Source organism: Capricornis sumatraensis, chromosome 1 (assembly GCF_032405125.1).
Source record: "Capricornis sumatraensis isolate serow.1 chromosome 1, serow.2, whole genome shotgun sequence".
Taxonomy (NCBI): domain Eukaryota; kingdom Metazoa; phylum Chordata; class Mammalia; order Artiodactyla; family Bovidae; genus Capricornis; species Capricornis sumatraensis.
This window is the reverse complement of record NC_091069.1, coordinates 62499499-62519908: the sequence shown is the minus strand read 5'-3', so window position 1 is coordinate 62519908 and position 20410 is coordinate 62499499. Positions and strand designations below refer to the sequence as shown.

The following is a 20410-nucleotide window of genomic DNA, read 5'->3' as shown; positions in this document are numbered from 1 at the left end:
CAGCCGGCGACAGTGACTGGCTTTGACCTCGAACCTGCCAGGTGCAGCCCTGTCCGAAATTTCCTTGGCTCTAGTTGATCTCATTTTTGTTCAGTGGCTCAGTCGTGTCCGACTATTTGCGACCCCGGGGACTGCAGCACACCAGGCTTCCCTGTCCCTGACCTTCACCATCTCCCAGAGCTTGCTCAAACTCATGTCCACTGAGTCAGTGATGCCATCCAACCATGTCGTTCTCCGTTGTCCCCATCTCCTCCTGCCTTCAATGTTTCCCAGCATCAGGGTCTTTTTTCCAATGAGTTGGCTCTTCCCATTAGGTAGGTGGCCAAAGTATTGGAGCTTCAGCCTCAGTTCTTCCAATGAAGATTCTGGGTTGATTTCCTTTAGGATTGACTGGTTTGATCTCCTTGCAGTCCAAGGGACTCTCAAGAGCCTTCTCCAACACCACATTTCAAAAGCATCGTTTCTTCCATGCTCAGCCTTCTTTATGGTCCGACTGTCACATTCATACATGACTACTGGAAAAACCATAGCTTTGTTTTATGAATGTTTTAAGCCAGCTTTTTCACTCTCCTCTGTCACCATCATCAAGAGGCTCTTTAGTTCCTCCTCGCTTTCTGCCATAAGGGAGGTGTCATCTGCATATCTGACATTTACCAGACTCCTTTCCAGGAACTCAGCCTGCTGCATGCTTTTGGTGACCCCAGAAATCCAAGTGGAGAGGGGGGTGAAAAGGTAGTTGGTGGTCCCTAAATCCTTAGGGGGATGCTCTGCTCACGGAGAGTAGTGTAGTCAGCTTCTTGCAGTTCTGACTGGGTTTCCCAAGGATTAGAGTGTGGGGGTGGGGATGAGCACTAAATATGGGATTCAAGGGTGGAGGTGAGGAGGCTGATTTGGAAGGAGAGGGGAGGAAACCATTTTGTGTTAGTTTGCCGTTTTGCTCTTATTAACTGCCTGAGTTCTCACATCAAGCCTCTGAGTAGGGACTCCTATCCCTATTTTACAAAGGGGCAAAGTGAGAAGCACAGAGGGTGAGTAATGTTGCCAGGGCTATGCAGATGGGAAGGGATACAGCCAGGATTTGGGAATCAGCTGGTTTGTACCAAGCATCCCCACATCCTGCCCTACAAAGAGTTCCTCTATCCAGTTTGAGCAGAATACCAACGCCTGTCCCTGGGTCATACCACATGGGACCAGGCTTTTTACTTTTTGAGCAAATACATCTTGATTCTATTCAAATCCAAATGATTTATTTAGTACCTACTATCCTCACAATTCAGTGGAAAGCACTGAAGCTTCAACTTGAAACCTCACTCCTGTATCTTCTGCCTGTCATCCAGTCTGTCATCAAATATGTAATTCTTCCCCAGAAGGATGACTTGAGTCTCTCTCCCCAAAAGACTGTTAGGCTTGTTGGCTAACCTAAACCCTAACCCTAAATCCTGCATGAGGCCTTTCTGTAGTTTTCTGTGTCTGGAAAGTAGGGATGGGAGGATTTAAAATAGAGGCTGTCAGCCAGGGTTTCGGTTTTGCCTCCCAAATGGTATCTGGCAATGTCTGGAAACATTTTTGGTTCTTAACATGAAAGTGTTAGTGTCCTCCCACCCTCAGATGAGAGAAGAGATGAGAATCTGCACGTGTTTTACGAGCACTGAGGTAGATCCTGTACATATTATAATTTGAGAATCACTGTCTCATAGAATAAAATCTAACCTCAGACATTGACCTCAATTTACCTTCCCAAATTCATCTCATGACACTTCCAGTATGCACTTTCTATTCCACCCAACTTCCCGTTCTTTTGGTATTCTAGGTCTTGACTTTTTGGAACGCCCGTCTTTCTCCATGGCTAGCAAATTCCTCATTATTCTTTGAGACCAGATCTCAAGTCCCGTGCTGGGTGAAGCATAATTCAGCCCCTACAGGTGGTTTGGTTTTATCCCTCCCTGCTACCCCATCTCCAGCCATCCTCTCCCATTTTTTCTTTTAATATCTCTCTTGTAGTGTTTACTGTGCTTTATAGGGATCTCTTGTTCATCCCCTGACTGGTCTACCTGGAACCCAGCACAGTGCTGTCCTCATGCTGGTGGTTAAACTTGCAAGCTTTGGAATCAGGCTGCCTGCATTCAAATTCTAGTTCTGCCACTTTGTGACCTTGAGACACTGACTCAGCCTCTCAAAACCTTATTAACAAAATAAGAAGAAATAGTCTGCCTTCTCTGCAGACGAGTGTTATTAACTAGTGGGATAATAATTGTTCATATTAGCACTGAGTGCAAGGACAGGGTTCAATTTTAGCGTTTTATATTTTTACTAATTTAGTTTTTATGAGGACCCTATTATTTAGTATTAGTATTACCCTATTTTCCAGGCAAAGAAATGGTGTTCCGGGAAGCTAAGCAGTTTGCCCAAAGTTGCACAGCTAATGTAGGCCAGGATTCACCAGACATCTGGACTGTAAAACACATTCTAGTAAAGGGCTTAAACCACATATAGTAAGTGCTATATAAACACGAGCTGGATTTGTTGTGTACATTGATAAGAGCCAAAGTCTATTGGGTTTTTCAACTGCACCACCTTGTGGTCTAAGACTCTGCCTTTCTTCTTACGATTCCCGTTCCTTTCCTCTCCATCTTGCCCCTAACCCAGTCTCAGAGGGACAAGACATTGGGGTCAGTCTCCTGTCACAGTTCTAGGTCAGCACCAGTGAACTTGATGCTAAGTGGAGCCTTTTGTGAGCCAGGTCAGGGTCAGAGCAGCATTCACTCTTTGAGGATGGGCCCATAGAATCAGCACACTTGCTGGAGGTGGGAGGTGCCGAGGAGGAGTTAGGCACCTGACTCCAGCTTCTAAGCATTTTGTGTTTTGCAGTGTGTATAGCACATCAGTATTGTGTTAAATCAATCAGTGAATGTGGGATGAATGGATGAATGGCACTAGGTGGATCTCCTGCCTATACTTGTTGATTCGGAGTATGCTTTTTCTCCAAGTGTTATATATTAAAGGTAAAACTTATTAAGAGAGTTTAATGACTTGCAGAGTTTTTGAGAACCACATTTGGAACCTGTCACTGATGACTTTTATGAGTTATGTGTGACACTAGATACTAGGTTACAGCTAATCACTTTATTAACTTGAGATCCTTTTCCCTGAATGTAGCCCTGCCTTTGCTTTTTTTTTTTAATATAGATTTATTTATTTCAATTGGAGGTTAATTACTTTACAATATTGTATTGGTTTTGCCATACATCAACATGAATCTGCCACAGGTATACACACATGTTCCCCATCCTGAACTCCCCTCCCGCCTCCCTCTCTGTACCATCCCTCTGGGTCATCCCAGTGCACCAGGCCCAAGCATCCTGTATCATGCATCAAACCTGGACTGGCGATTTGTTTCATATATGATATTATACATGTTTCAATGCCATTCTCCCAAATCATCCCACCCTCTCCCTCTCCCACAGAGTCCAAAAGACTGTTCTAAACATCTGTGTCTCTTTTGCTGTCTCGCATTCAGCTATCGTTACCATCTTTCTAAATTCCATATATATGCATTAGTATACTGTATTGGTGTTTTTCTTTCTGTCTTACTTCACTCTGTATAATAGGCTCCAGTTTCATCCACCTCATTAGAACGGATTCAAATGTATTCTTTTTAATGGCTGAGTAATACTCCATTGTGTATATGTACCACAGCTTTCTTATCCATTCATCTGCTGATGGACATCTAGGTTGCTTCCATGTCCTGGCTATTATAAACAGTTCTGCGATGAACATTGGGGTACACGTGTCTCTTTCAATTCTGGTTTCCTCAGTGTGTATGCCCAGCACTGGGATTGCTGGGTCATAAGGCAGTTCTATTTCCAGCTTTTTAAGGAATCTCCACATTGTTCTCCATAGTGGCATAGTTTGCATTCCCACCAACAGTGAAAGAGGGTTCCCTTTTCTCCACACCCTTTCCAGCATTTATTGCTTGTAGACTTTTGGATCGCAGCCACTCTGCCTGGCGTGAAATGGTACCTCATTGTGGTCTTGATTTGCATTTCTGTAGCTCTGCCTTTGAAAGCTGAAAGCTGAACCCCTTCTTTGCTGGTCCATTGGCGACTTGCTGTATAGGCCAGACTGCCTTACACAAATTCCTGCACATTTGAGTACTCTGACTTCTTTCACAGCTGACTCAGACAGTTGTGATCCCCCTGAGTTTGCTGGGTTTGGCAGGTTTTCCCTCAGACGTTAGTGGAGTGAGGTTGCCTGGTATGTGCAAGGTGTTGAGGTTTTGTTAGGAGGTCACAGAAATACTCTAGTAAGGCTGCTTTTGAGGATGGAGCAGGGTGAGAACTTCCCTGTCCATCAACGTGTTGCAGACCACTCAGATTCCCTGTAGCACTTCAGACCAGACTCTTACTGCCTCTGGTGGTAATGTCTCTGGCATTGTCCCCTTTCCTGCATCACCAGATGACTGATCTGAGAAGCATTTCCCTCAAGTGCTAATGACTGGAGTAAAAGGCTCAAGATTTTGGGAGCATCACTTGTATTTTCATTGAGGCATTTGTCTAGAAGATAAACTAGCCCAGGAGGGGCATGTCAGGCCCGGCACTATGTTTTCAGGCCTCTGATGTCACAGCGTGGCTGCCGTCTTGGGTAATACCTCTTAACCTTTTCTACCTCTCAAGTAGGAGCTTGCTGGGTTTGTGGGGACTGGTAATCATGAGTGTGACAGATAGAAAGCTGTATGTACCTGGAATATAGTTAAAGAAGGGCCTGACAGATGCATCGGTGTATGGTGACTGGAGGACAAGAGAGGGGTCTGGGAGATGGCTCTGGCTTTCCAGCGGTCCAGGAATCTGTTTCTGTATGTTGGGAGACCGTGGAGTGGGCTCAGGTATGCTGAGCTCTTTCAATGGTGGCTCTCCCGTCTGTTTCCTCCTGTGGCAGTGGAACCAGAGCCCAGGGGGAGGGACAGTGTGTCCAGCAAGCAAAGAAACCAGAGTCACAAGGTTGTGCTCAGTGGTTGAAGGTTGGTTTGTTTGTTTGTTTTTTCCTTCAAAGCCCTGGCTAATAAACTGTGTGGATGCCTCCTCCTGAGTCTGGACTTTTGAACATTACCTTTAGAGAAGCCAAAAGTCTGTCTGAATTGATAAGTAATTGCTAAGTTTCTCTGGACTTAGAGAGGGAGAAAGAAAGCAAGAGAGAGAGACAAGAGAGAGCTAGGGCACTCTCTATCAGGTCTGTTTTTTATAAAATCCAGCATGTGACCTAGCAGATCACTGTCATGGCTGATACATTTGCTGGGAATTATGTTCACAGTTCCAGTCCTTTTCTTTGATCCAAAAGCCTTTTGTCAAAACACACCTCAGGGGCTGGGTACATATGTTTGTTGATTGGACAACTGATATAAGTATGTCTATAGGTCATCCCAGATTTCACTAGTTTGTTTACCACTTAGTGACACGTGCCTCCCCCCCCCCACATATAAGCCATACTTCAGTTCAGTTCAGTCGCTCAGTCGTGTCCGACTCTTTGTGACCCCATGAGTCGCAGCACGCCAGGCCTCCCTGTCCATCAACAACTCCTGGAGTTTACTCAGATTCACGTCATTCGAGTCAGTGATGCTATCCAGCCATCTCACCCTCGGTCATCCCCTTCTCCTCCTGCCCCCAATCCCTCCCAGCATCAGAGTCTTTTCCAATAAGTCAACTCATCGCATGAGATGGCCAAAGTACTGGAGTTTCAGCTTTAGCATCATTCCCTCCAAAGAAATCCCAGGGCTGATCCCCTTCAGAATTCACTGGTTAGATCTCCTTGCAGTCCAAGGGACTCTCAAGAGTCTTCTCCAACACCACAGTTCAAAACCATCAATTCTTCGGCACTCAGCCTTCTTCACAGTCCAACTCTCACATCCATACATGACTACTGGAAAAACCATAGCCTTGACTAGGCGGACCTTAGTTGGCAAAGTAATGTCTCTGCTTTTGAATATGCTATCTAGGTTGATCATAGCTTTCCTTCCAAGGAGTAAGCGTCTTTTAATTTCATGGCTGCAATCACCATCTGCAGTGATTTTGGAGCGCCCAAAATACAGTCCGACACTGTTTCCACTGTTTCCCCATCTATTTCCCATGAAGTGATGGGACCAGATGCCATGATCTTCGTTTTCTGAATGTTGAGCTTTAAGCCAACTTTTTCACTCTCCTCTTTCACTTTCATCAAGAGGCTTTTTGGCTCCTCTTCACTTTCTGCCATAAGGGTGGTGTCATCTGCATATCTGAGGTTATTGATATTTCTCCCAGCAATCTTGATTCCAGCTTGTGTTTCTTCCAGTCCAGCGTTTCTCATGATGTACTCTGCATAGAAGTTAAATAAGCAGGGTGACAATATACAGCCTTGACATACTCCTTTTCCTATTTGGAACCAGTCTGTTGTTCCATGTCCAGTTCTAACTGTTGCTTCCTGACCTGCATACAGATTTCTCAAGAGGCAGGTAAGGTGGTCTGGTATTCCCATCTCTTTCAGAATTTTCCACAGTTTCTTGTGATCCACACAGTCAAAGGCTTTGGCATAGTCAATAAAACAGAAATAGATGTTTTTCTGGAACTCTCTTGCTTTTTCCATGATCCAGCAGATGTTAGCAATTTGATCTCTGGTTCTTCTGGTTCTTCTAAAACCAACTTGAACATCTGGAAGTTCACAGTTCACGTATTGCTGAAGCATGGCTTGGAGAATTTTGAGCATTACTTTACTAGCATGTGAGATGAGTGCAATTGTGTGGTAGTTTGAGCATTCTATGGCATTGCCTTTCTTTGGGATTGGAATGAAAACTGACCTTTTCCAGTCCTGTGGCCACTGCTGAGTTTTCCAAATTTGCTGGCATATTGAGTGCAACACTTTCACAGCATCATCTTTCAGGATTTGAAATAGCTCAACTGGAATTCCATCACCTCCACTAGCTTTGTTCGTAGTGATGCTTTCTAAGGCCCACTTGACTTCACATTCCAGGATGTGTGGCTCTAGGTGAGTGATCACACCATCATGATTATCCGGATTGTGAAGATTTTTTTTGTACAGTTCTTCTGTGTATTCCTGCCACCTGTTCTTAATATCTTCTGCTTCTGTTAGGTCCATACCATTTCTGTCCTTTATCAAGCCCATCTTTGCATGAAATGTCCCCTTGGTATCTCTAATTTTCTTTCCAGAAAAACATCTATTTCTGCTCTGTTGACTATGCCAAAGCCTTTGACTGTGTGGATCACAATAAACTGTGGAAAATTCTGAGAGAGATGGGAATACCAGACCACCTGACCTATCTCTTGAAAAAATCTCTAGTCTTTCCCATTCTGTTCTTTTCCTCTATTTCTTTGCACTGATCACTGAAGAAGGCTTTCTTATCTCTTCTTGCTATTCTTTGGAACTCTGCATTCAGATGCTTTTATCTTTCTTTTTCTCCTTTTCTTTTCACTTCTCTTCTTTTCACAGCTATTTATAAGGCCTCCCCAGACAGCCATTTTGCTTTTTTTGCATTTCTTCTCTAAGCGATACTTAGTGAGTGATAAACAGTGAACAAATGCACTAGCATGAAAGTCAGTCTTGAACCTCAATATGGTCATGCCCTGAATGGGGAGATAGACAGGAAAACCAGCACAGCACAGCGGAGTAGCTCTGTGACAGAGAAAATACAGATGCAGAGGAAGACGCAGTCTAGCCAGGGGTCAGCACATGGAGGCCAAGGGAAAAAAGGAGGTCTCTTTGCGGGACATTCTTCCTCCATGGAAAGTGGTCCCATAGGCAGTTCCTAGTGGTCAGTTGCAATAAGAGTGCCTGGGAGTAGGTGCCAGAGCCACGTTAAAGGGTTTATATCCCTTCATTGTGTTGATCCTCGTAACCATCCTCTGAGTCCAATATTAGAGGAGGAGTCGGAATCCCACACTTAGCTAAAAGGCAGATCTGGCATTGGATCCAGGCCCCTGGACTCTGAGCCCTTCACCGTTGCTCCAGACAGTGTGTCAGGGCGGTCATATTATCATCAAAACCAATTCAAAAATCTAATTTTCAAAAAAGAAAGTACAGGTGTGTGGGTTTTTGTGGTCTGAGTGGGAGTGGCCCTTTCCTCTATGTTTCCCCCGCTTTCTGTCTCCCTTGCCTGATATCTGAGGCCTTGACTTGTGAGAACTTAAAAGCAGGTAGACGCTCTTTGCTCTGGGAATCAGTGCCTCTCTTTTCTACCTCTTACCTCCTCTTTCATCGCCTAGGCATCTTGCACTCTTTTCTCCAAGGTGAGAGGAGGTGGAAATGCTGCTTGTAGACAAGTAACCATAGAGTTTGAATAAAAGAAAGCTTTCTTAAAAAAAACAACAACAACACCCTGCTGTAGTTTAAACCTTTCCCCTTTGCCCTGTGCCCTCCTGCTTGTGTCACTCGGATGGTTAATAGTAGGAGGAAACTGACTTCAGGGGACCTTGTTTCTACACAGGGACCCTTAATCAAAAGGGCTGCCAAAACTTGCCTTACCCTAAGGCCCTACACAAATCACAAATATGGCTGACTTGTCTTTTTGCTTGGCAAAGACAAGGCAAAAAGGCAAGACAGGCCACAGCAGCCCATGATAAGGGGCTGTAAGGGCCTCTTATTGGAAGACACATACACTGTTTTCCTTAAATGCCTATCCTGTGTTCCACTAGGGTGAGCAACCTTTGATGTTAGTTTCTTTCCCTGCTGGAGTACACTTTGAGGACCTCCTGAAAATACAGAAAATGATGACTTGGACGTATTAGGGTCTGGAAAAGACACTCATGAAAGTGAAGAGTGTGCCTGTAGATAGCCTTGTATGCTCACAGAGATAGCTTGGTGGTCTTGGTTTGTCTGCTTAGCTCAAACTGTCAGTATTTGGGCTTCCTGTGTGGTTCAGTGGTAAAGAACCTGCCTGCCAACTCAAGTTCTATCCCGTGGGTTCGGAAGATTCCCTGGAGAAGGAAATGGCAACCCACTCCAGTATTCTCGCCTGAAGAATCCCATGGACAGAGGAGTCTGATGGGCTACAATACAGTCCACGGGGTCACAAGAGTTGGACCCAACTGAGCACACATGCTGCACGTCAGCGTTTACTGACACCCTCGTGTCCCAGACATCGTTCTAGGCCCTGGAGTTGTAGAGATGAACAAGACGTTCTTCCTGTCTGCCAGGCTTCTTTGTCCATGGGATTTCCCAGGCAAGAATACTGGAGTGGAGTGCCATTTCTTATGCCAGGGGGTTTTCTCAACCCAGGAATTGAAACTGTGTCTCTTGCATCTCCTGCATTGGCAGGCAAATTCTTTACCACGGCACCACTGGGGAAACCTAAAACATGTCTTACTGATTCCTAAATCACTAGAGCCCACTCTGAATTCTTGCACTTTGGTAGCTGTTCAATCAATGACTGTTGCAACCACTCAAAAATTCAATGCTAGAGGTAATCACTAGCACTTTGGGCATCCAGAGAAGGAACAGCTACACTCAACTTGGACAGCAAATGGGTCCAAGAGCATCTAAGAGGCTGAAGGGGAGGCTTACAGAAGGGCATCACAGGCAGAGGACTCAGAGAGAAATACAGCATGACTAAGTGAGCGGGCATGGTATGTTCTAAGAACAAAAGAGAGATAGGTATGGTTGGAGAGAGGGAGGCAGATCTCTAAATGGGCAAAGTGGCACACCAGGAAAAGCCTTGTTAAACAATTGGAATTTTATTCTGAAGACACTGGGGAACTACTGTAGGATTTCACACAGGAGAGACTAGATCAGAGTTTCATTGTAAAAACAGACCCCTCTGTCAGTAGATATTGGAAAGGAATAAGACAGGTGACAGGAAGACCAGTTAGGACACCATTGCAGTTTAGAGCGTAGAAAAGGCCCAGGGTTTGGAGTCACACAGACCTCAGTCTCATACGAGTCTCACAACATCTTTGTGTAACTAAAGCTATTAAGTGCCTCTGAGCTTCTGTCTTTCTCATCTGAAAACAGGAATGAATGATCCTCTGTATCAAGGATAGATGGCTCTCAAGACTATGGATGATGAAGTATGTAAAGTGTCTGCTACAGTAATCGATCAACATTTGGCATGTGAAAATGGTGGTGAATATTAGTTTTTAATATTATTGTTATTAATCCAGGTGAAAAAAAAAATGAGTTTCTGTCCAAGACACTAGTAATAGCAGTAGAGAATTGGGCTCAACTCAGGACATATTTTGGCAATAAAGTTGGCACAATTTGGTGACTCATTCATGCTGTGGAGTTTGAGGGTCGGGGAAAGAGTCTGGGATGACTGGGATTTTAACCTGAGCAATAAGAGTAAGGACAGTGGGGCCATTAGGAGAGTTATAGAGGAGGAGCATTTGGAGAAAAAGATGATGAGCTCAGTTTCAGACAAACTGAACTTGAAGCAGTTTAGGGACAGCTAAGGACTTCCCAGGTGGCTCAGTGGCAAAGAATTCACCTACCAGTGCAGGTCACAGAGTACTGGGCTGGGCTCCATCTGTTATACCCCAGCTTCCTGGTAGTTGTGCTTTTTGCATGTGTTGTGCTTAGTCACTCAGTCGTGTCTGACTCTTCGTTGACTCCATAGACTTGCCCACCAGACACCACTGTCCATTGAATTTTCCAGCCAAAAATACTGGAGTGGGTTGCCATTTCCTCCTCCAGGGGATCTTCCTGACTCAGATTGAACATGCATCTCTCATGACTTCTGTATTGGCAGGTGGATTCTTTCCCACTGAGCCACCTGGCAAGCCTCTATTTTGCATATGATAGCTTCTCTCTCAATTTGTCCTACCCCTTCCCCTACTGTGGTCACCAGACCAATTTCTATGTCCATGTCTCCATTCAGTTCAGTCCAGTCACTCAGTTGTGTCCAAATCTTCACGACCCCCATGGACCACAGCACACCAGGCCTCCCTGTCCATCACCAACTCCCAGAGTTTACTCAAACTCATCTCCATGGAGTCAGTGATGCCATCCAACCATCTCATCCTCTGTCATCCCCTTCTCCTCCTGCCTTCAATCTTCCAGCATCAGGGTCTTTTCTAATGAGTCAGCTCTTCACATCAGGTGGCCAAAGTATTGGAGTTTCAGCTTCAATATCAATCCTTCCAATGAACACTCAGGACTGATATCCTTTAGGATGGATCTCCTTGCCATCCAAGGGACTTTCAAGAGTCTTCTCCAACACCACAGTTCAAAAGCATCAATTCTTCGGAGCTCAGCTTTCTTTATAGTCCAACTCTCACATCCATACATGACTACTGGAAAAACCAAAGCCAATATTAAATAATTACATGCAATTTGAGGGGTCAAGCAGAATGATGTGGGAAGTGGACGTACATACATGTACATGTTTTTATCTGCCCAGCCAGTCTTTGTCTTTTGATTGGTGCATTTAATCCATTTACATTTAAGATAATTATCAATATGTGATCCTATTACCATTTTCTTAATTGTTTTGGGTTTATTTTCTGTAGGTATTTTCCTTCTCTTGTGTTTCCTGCCTAGAGAAGTTTCTTCAGCATTTGTTGTAAAGCTGGTTTGGTGGTCCTGAATTTGCTTAACTTTTGCTTGTCTGAAATGCTTTTGATTTCTCAGTCAAATCTGAATGAAAGTCTTGGGTAGAGTATTCTTGGTTGTAGGTTCTTACCTTTCATTACTTTAAATATATCATGCCATTCCCTTCTGGCTTGTGGAGTTTCTGTTGAGAAATCAGCTGATTATCTGATGGGAATTCCCTTGTATGTCATTTGTCGTTTTTCCCTTGTTGCTTTCAATATTGTATCTTTGTCTTTAATTTTTGTCTGTTTGATTAATGTGAGTCTCAGGGTGTTCCTCCTATGGTTCATTCTGCCTGGGACTCTGTGCTTCCTGGACTTTGTTGACTATTTCCTTTCCCATGGTAGGGAATTTTTCAGCTATTATATCTTCAAATGTTTTCGCCAGTCCTTTCTCTCTTCTCCTCCTGGACCCCCTATAGTGTGACGTTGGTGAACTTAATTTTGTCACAGAGCTCTCTCAGGCTGTCTTCATTTCTTTTCATTCATTTTTTCTGTATTCTGTTCTGTGGCAGTAATTTACACCATTCTGTCCTCCAGGTCACTTATCTGTTCTTCTGCATCAGTTATTCTACTATCGATTCCTTGTAGTGTATTGTTCATCTCTGTTTGTTCTTTAGTTTTTCTAGGTGTTTGGTAAACATTTCTTGCATCTTCTCAATCTTTGCCTCCATTCTTGTTTCCAAGATCCTGGATCAATATCACTGTCATTATTCTGAATTCTTTTTCTGGAATGTTGCCTGTTTCCAATTTATTTAGTTGCTTTTCTGGGGTTTTATCTTGTCCCTTTATCTGGGATACAACTTTCTTCCTTTTCATTGTGATTAACTTTCTGTAATATGATTTTTGTTTTAGCTGCTGTGAGACTGTTTCTTCTTGCTTATTCTGTCTGCTCTCTGATGGAGAAGGCTAACTAAAAGGCTTGTGTAAGCTTCCTGATGGGAGGAACTGGCGATGGGAAAAACAGTCTTGCTCTGGTGGGCAGGGCCTTGCTCAGTAAAGTTTTAGTCCAATTATCTGTGATGTGTAGGGTATACGCCCTCCCTGGTAGTTTTCTGGCCTGAGGTGACCCAGCCCTGGGGTCTATGGTAGGGTTAATAAAAGGGTTTATTTCAAAGAGGGCCTTCGAGGCTTGCTGTTTCCATGCCTCTATCCTGGTGGTGAGCCCCTGCCAACCCACACCTCCACAACAGGCCCTCCAACACTAGTTTTGGTTCAGCAGCCTGTGGGGGTCACTGCTCTTTTCCTCTGGGTCTTGGTGTGTGCAAGATTTTGTTTGTACCCTCCAAGACTGGAGTCTCTGTTTCCCCTAGTCCTGTGAAAAGTGAAAGTGAAAGTCGCTCAGTTGTGTCCAACTCTTTGCGACCCCATGGGGTATACAGTCCATGGAATTCTCCAGGCCAGAATACTGGAGTGGGTAGCCTTTCCCTTCTCCAGGGGATCTTCCTGACCCAGGAATTGAACCAGGGTCTCCTGCATTGCAGGCAGATTCTTTAACAACTGAGCTCTGAGGAAAGTCCCCGTCCTGTGGAGTCCTGTAATCAAATCCTGCTAGTCTTTGAGGTCAGATTTCCTCGGGATTCCTAGTCCCTTTGTTGGATCCCCAGGCTGGGAAGCCTAACATGGGGTTTAGAACCTTCACAACAGTGGGGAGATTTCTTTGGTATTATTATTCTCCAGTGTGCGGTTCACCCACCCGGCAGGTTTTGGATTTGATTTTATCTTGATTGTGCCCCCTCCTGCTGTCATGCTGCAGCTTCTTTCTCTTTGGACGTGGGGTACATTTTTTTGGTGTGTTCCACCCTCCTCCTGTCTATGGTTGTTTAACAGCTAGTTGCAATTTTGTTGCTCTCGCAGGAGGAAATGAGTACACATCCTTCTATTCCACCAGCTTGAACAGGAAAGCTTAATTCTAATTTTTTTGAAATTAAAAAAATTTTTTCTTTTTTCTTGATGAATCTAGCTAATGGTTTGTCAATTTTGTTTATTTTCTCAAAGAACCAGCTTTTAGTTTATTGATCTTTGCTATTGTCCTTTCATTTTTTTTCCATTTATTTCGGCTCTGATTTTATGAGTATTTCCTTGTACTGACCCTGGAGTTTTTTGTTTCATTTTTTTCTGGTTGCTATAGATGTAAGGTTAGGTTGATTATTTGAAGGTTTCCTTGTTTCTTATTTTTTCTCTTTTTAAAAAAGTTTATTTTTAATTGGAAGAAAACTGCTTTACAATATTTTGTTAGTTTCTCCCATACATCAATGTGAATCAGCCATGGGTGTATATGTATCCCCTCCCTCTTGAACCTCCCTCCCACCTCACTCCATCTCTCTGCATTGTCATAGAGCACCAAGTTTGAGTTCCCTGAGTCAGGCAGGAAATTCCCAGAACAAAGCTAGTGGAGGTGATGGAATTCCAGCTGAGCTATTTCAAATTCTAAAAGATGATGCTGTGAAAGTGCTGCACTCAATATGCCAGTGAATTTGGAAAACTCATCAGTGGACACAGGACTGGAAAAGGTCAGTTTTCATTCCAATGCCAAAGAAAGGCAATGCCAAAGAAAGGCAATGCCAAAGAACGTTGTAATGTAACAACCTTACAATTGCTCTCATTTCACATGCTAGCAAAATTATGTTCAAAATCCTTCAAGCTAGGCTTCAGCAGTGTCTGAATCGAGATCTCCAAATGCACAAGCTGGATTTAGAAAAACAGGGGAACCAGAGGTCAAATTGCTAACATCTGCAGGATCATAGGAAAAGCAAGGGGATTCCAAAAAAATCTACTTCTGCTTCATTGACTACAAGAATGCTTTTGACTGTGTGGATCACAATAAACTGTGGAAAATTCTTAAAGAGATGGGAATGCCAGACCACCTTAGCTGTTTCCTGAGAACCCTGTATGCAGGTCAAGAAGCAACAGTTAGAACCAGACATGTAACAGTGGATTGGTTCTAAATTGGGAAAGGAGTATGTCAAGGCTGTAGATTGTCACCCTGCTTATTTAACTTAAATGCAGAGTACACCATGCAAAATGCTGGTCTGAATGAATCACAAGCTATCATCAAGATTGCCAGGGGAAATACCAACAGCCTCAGATATGAAGATGATACCACTCTAATGTCAGAAAGCCAAGGGGAACTAAAGAGCCTCTTGATGAAGGTGAAAGAGGAGAGTGAAAAAGGTGGCTTAAAACTCAACATTCAAAAAACCAAGATCATGACATATGGCCCCATCACTTCATGGCAAATAGATGGGAAACAAGTGGAAACAGTGACCTATGTTATTTTCTTAGGCTCCAAAATCACTGTAAACGGTGACTGCAGCCACAAAATTAAAAGATGCTTGCTTCTTGGAAGAAAAGCCATGAAAAACATAGACAACGTATTAAAAAGCAGAGACATCACAGTCAGCAGAGGTCCATATAGTCGAAGCTATATTTTTTCCTGTAGTCATGTACCGATGTGAGAGTTGGACTGTAAAGTAGGCTGAGTGTCTAAGAATTGATGCTTTTGAACTGTGGTGCTGGAGAGAACTCTTGAGAGTCCCTTGGACAGCAAGGCGATCAAACCAATGGAAATCAGCCCTGAATATTCATCGGAAGGGATGCTGAATAGGAATGATGCATGATGCTTGACCACCTGATGCGAAGAGCTGACTCATTGCAGGGTACCCTGATATTGGGGAAGATTGAGGGCAGAAGGAGAAGGGTGGGACAGAGGATGAGATGGTTGGATGGCATCACTGACTAGATGAACATGAGTTTGAGCAAGGTCTGGGAGTTGGTGATGGAAGGGAAGCCTGGTGTGCTGCAGTTCATAGGTTTGCAAAGAGTAGCACATGACTTAATGAGTGAACCACAGCAATCTATTTTACATATGTTGATGTTTATGCTTCAATGCTACTCTCGATTTGTTCCACCCTCTCCTCTCCCTACTGTGTCCACAAGTCTGTTCTTTATGTCTGCATCTCTATTGCTGCTCTACAAACAAGTTCATCAGTACCATCTTTCTTGATTACATATATATGCATTAATGTACAATATTTATTTTTCTCTTTCTGACTTAACTCTATATAACAGGCTGTACGTTCATCCATCTGATTAGAACTGACTGAAATGCATTCCTTTTTATCGCTGAGTAATGTTCCATTGTCTATATGTACCACAACTTCTTTATCCATTCATCTTAATGAATGTCCATTCATATCCATGGACATCTAGGTTGCTTCCATGTCTTCACTATTGTAAATAGTGCTGTAATGAACATTGGGGTATGTATGTCTTTTTCATTATGGTCTCCTCATGGTATTAACCCCAGTAGTGGGATTGTTGGATCATATGGTAGTTTTGTTCCTAGTTTTTAAAGGAATCTCCATATTGTTTTCCATAATTGCTGTATCAATTTACATTCTCACCAACAATGCAAGAGAATTCCATTTTATCCACACCCTTTCAAGTGTTTATTGTTTGTAGATTTTTTGATGATGCCATTCTGACTGATGTGAGATGATACCTTACTGTTTTTTTGATTTGAAGTTCTCTGATCATGTGTGATGTTGAGCATCTTTTCATGTGTTTATTAGCCATCTGTATGTCTTCTTTGGTGGAATGTCTGCATCAGTCTTCTGCTTACTCTTTGATTGAGTTGTTTGTTTTTCTGGTATTGAGCAGCATCAGCTTCTTGTATTTTGGGGGAATTAATCCTTTGTCATTTTTTCCTTTGCTATTATTCTCTCCCAATCTGAGGGCTGTCTTTTCACCTTGTTTACAGTTTTCTTTTGCTGTGCAAAAGCTTTTAAACTTAATTAGGTCTCAATTGTTTATTTTTATTTCTATTCTTGAAGGTGAGTCATGGAGGATCTTGCTGTGATTTATTCAAGGAGTGTGCTGCTTATGTTTTCCTCTAAGAGCTTTATTGTTTCTAGCCTTATATTTAAGTCTTTAATCTATCTTGAATTAATTTTTGTGTATAGTGTTAGGGGGTGTTCTAGTTTCATTCTTTTACATGTCCAGTTTTCCCAACACCACTTATTGAAGAGGCTTTCTTTCCTCCATTGTATATTTTTGCCTCTTTGTCAAAAATAAGGTGTGTGGGTTTATATCTGTGCTTTCTGTCTTGTTCCTTTTGTCTACATTTCTGTTTTTGTGACTGTGGCTTTGTAGTATAGTCTGAAGTCAGTATAGTCTGAAGGTTGATTCCTCCATCTCCATTTTTCTTCCTCAAGATTACTTTAGCTATTCACAGTCTTTTGGTTTCCATATAGATTATGAAATTTTTTTGTTCTAGGTCTGTGAAGAATATCATTGGTAGTTTGAGAGGGATTGCATTGAATCTGTAGGTTGCTTTCGGTAGTGTAGTCATTTTCATAATATTGATTGTTTTAATCCAAGAACATGGTATATCTCCTCATCTGTTTGTGATGTCTTTGATTTCTTTCATCAGTGTCTTATAGTTTTGTGCATACAGGTCTTTTGTCCCTTTAGGTAGGTTTATTCCTAAATATTTCATTCTTTTTGTTGCAATGGTGAATGCAATTGTTTGTTTAATTTCTCTTTCTGGTTTTTCATTGCTAGTATATAGAAATGCAAAGGATTTCTGTGTATTAACTTTATATCCTTCAACCTTATTATATTCATTGATTAGCTGTAATAATTTCTGGTGGCACCTTATCATTTCTATGTATAGTCTCATGTCATCTGCAAAAAGTGAGAGTTTTACATCTTCTTTTCTAATCTAGAGTCCTTTTATTTCTTTTTCTTCTCTGATTGCTGTGGCTAGGGCTTCCAAAACTATGTTGACTAATAGTGGCGAGTATGGGCACCCTTGTCTTGTTCCTAATCTTAGCAGAAATGCATCCAGTTTTTCACTGTTGAGAAAAATGTTTTCTGTGGATTTGTTATATATAGCCTTTATTATGTTGAGGTAGATTCATTCTGTACCTACTTTCTGGAGAGGTTGTTTTTTTTTTTTTTAATCATAAATGGGTGTTGAATATTGTCAAAAACTTTCTCTGCATCTATTGAGTTGATCACATAGTTTTTATCTTCAGTTTGTTAATATGCTGTGTCACAGTGACTGATTTGTATATATTGAAGAAACCTTGCATCCCTGGGATAAACCCCACTTGATCATGGTGTATGGTCCTCTTAATGTGCTGTTGGATTCTGTTTGCTGAATTTTGTTGAGGATTTTTCAATGAATCTGGGTTCATCCATGATTTTGGCCTGTGATTTTCTTTTTTTGCGTGATATTTTTGTCTGGTTTTGGTATTAGGGTGTTGGTGGTCTGATAGAATGAGTTCAGGAGCTTTCCTTCCTCTGCAATTTTCTGTAAGCATTTGAGCAGTATAGGTGTTAGTTCTAAACTTTTGGTAGAATTCACCTGTAAAGCCATCTGGCCCTTGGCTTTTGTTTGTTGAAAGATTTTTGATTGAAGTTTTGACATCTGTGCTTGTGATTGTTCTACTCATATTTTTTATTTTGTAGCTTTTAGTTCAGCTTTGGAAGGTTATGCTTTTTCTAAGAATTTGCCCATTTCTTTGGGGTTGTCCATTTTGTTGGCATATAGTTGCTCACAGTATCTGTTATAATCCATTCTATTTCTGTGTTGTCTGTTGTAACTTCTCCTTTTTCATATTTAATTTTATTGATTTGAGTTTTCTCCCCCTTTTTCTTGATAAGTCTGGCTAATGTTTTGTCAATTTTGTTTATCATAGTTTTAATTTTATTTAGCTTTTAGTTTTATTTATCTTTGCTATTGTCTTCATTTCTTTTTCATTTATTTCTATTCTGATCTTTTTTATTTCTTCTACTAAATTTTGGAGTTTTTTTTGTTCTTCTTTTTCTAGTTGCTTTAGGTGTAGTGTTAGGTTGTTTATTTGATGTTTCTCTTGTTTCTTGATGTAGGCTTGTATTGCTGTAACCTTTCATCCTAGCACGGTTTTACTGCATCTCTTAGGTTTTGAGTTGTTGTGTTTTCATTGTCATTTATTTTTATATATTTTTTCGTTCCTTTTTGATTTCTTCAATGACCTCTTTGTTATTCAGAAGTGTATTTACCACCTTCCATATGTTTTTTTTTTTTTTTAGCATTTATTCCCCCTGTTTTAATATCTAATCCTGTAGCATTGTGGTCAGAAAAAATGTTTGATACAATCTCAAGTTTTAAAAATTTATGAAGGCTTGATTTGTGACCAATGATGTGATCTATTCTGATGAATTGTCTATGTGCACTTGACAAAATAGTGAAATCTAGCCTTTTTGGATAAATGTCCTGTACATATCAATTAGGTACATCTGGTCCAATATGTCATTTAAAGCTTGTACTTCCTTATTAATTTTCTGTCTGGAAGATCTGTCCATTTGTGTTAGTTGGATGTGAAAGTCCCTACTATTATTATGCTGCTGTCAATTTCCCCTTTAATAGTTGTTAACATTTGCCCTATGTCTTGAGGCAATCCTATGTTGTGTGCATATATATATATATTTTTTAATAGACAGCATATAGTTTATTTTTATTTTTTTTCCCATGGGCCCAAGAATGAAAGAGTTTTTTTTTTTTTCTAAGTAACTTTTTTTTTTAAATTTTAAAATCTTTAATTCTTACATGTGTTCCCAAACATGAACCCCCCTCCCACCTCCCTCCCCATAACATCTCAGTGGGTCATCCCCATGCACCAACCCCAAGCATGCTGTATCCTGCGTCAGACATAGACTGGCGATTCAATTCTTACATGATAGTATACAAGACATACGGATGGCTAACAAACACATGAAAAGATGCTCAACATCACTCATTATCAGAGAAATGCAAATCAAAACCACAATGAGGTACCACTTCACACCAGTCAGAATGGCTGCGATCCAAAAATCTGCAAGCAATAAATGCTGGAGAGGGTGTGGAGAAAAGGGAACCCTCCTACACTGTTGGTGGGAATGCAAACTAGTACAGCCACTATGGAGAACAGTGTGGAGATTCCTTAAAAAATTGCAAATAGAACTACCTTATGATCCAGCAATCCCATTGCTGGGCATACACACCGAGGAAACCAGAATTGAAAGAGACACATGTCCCCCAATGTTCATCGCAGCACTGTTTATAATAGCCAGGACATGGAAACAACCTAGATGTCCATCAGCAGATGAATGGATAAAAAAGCTTTGGTACATGTACACAATGGAGTATTACTCAGCCGTTAAAAAGAATTCATTTGAATCAGTTCTGATGAGATGGATGAAACTGGAGCCGATTATACAGAGTGAAGTAAGCCAGAAAGAAAAACACCAATACAGTATACTAACACATATATATGGAATTTAGAAAGATGGCAATGACGACCCTGTATGCAAGACAGGAAAAAAGACACAGCTGTGTATAACGGACTTTTGGACTCAGAGGGAGAGGGAGAGGGTGGGATGATTTGGGAGAATGGCATTCTATCATGTATACTATCATATATTTTTTAAATTGTTATGTCTTCTTCACGGATTGATCCCTTGATCATTATGTAGTGTCCTTCCTTGTCTCTTGAAATGGTCTTTATTTTACTTTCATTTTTTCATGATGAGTATTACTACTCTCACTTTCTTTTGATTTCCATTTGCATGGAATAATTTTTTCCAGCCCTTCACTTTCAGTTTGTATGTGTCCCTAGGTCTGAAGTGGATCTCTCGTTGAGAACCACATTGGGGTCTTGTTTTTTTATCCATTCAGTTCTCTGTGTCTTTTGGTTGGAGCATTTAATCCATTTCCATTTAAGGTAATTACTGATATGTATGATCCATTTACCATTTACTTTATTGGTGAGTGTGTTTTTGTAGGTCATTTTTTTTCCCTTGTGTTTCCTGTCTAGAGA

At 41.6% G+C, this 20410-nt stretch overlaps 1 protein-coding gene across 1 annotated transcript in view; it reads left to right on the top strand.

Moving 5' to 3' along the window:
• The window catches only part of EVA1A (eva-1 homolog A, regulator of programmed cell death), an 82096-nt gene that overhangs the window by 586 nt on the left and 61100 nt on the right, over positions 1-20410 (top strand). The window lies entirely within an intron of this gene.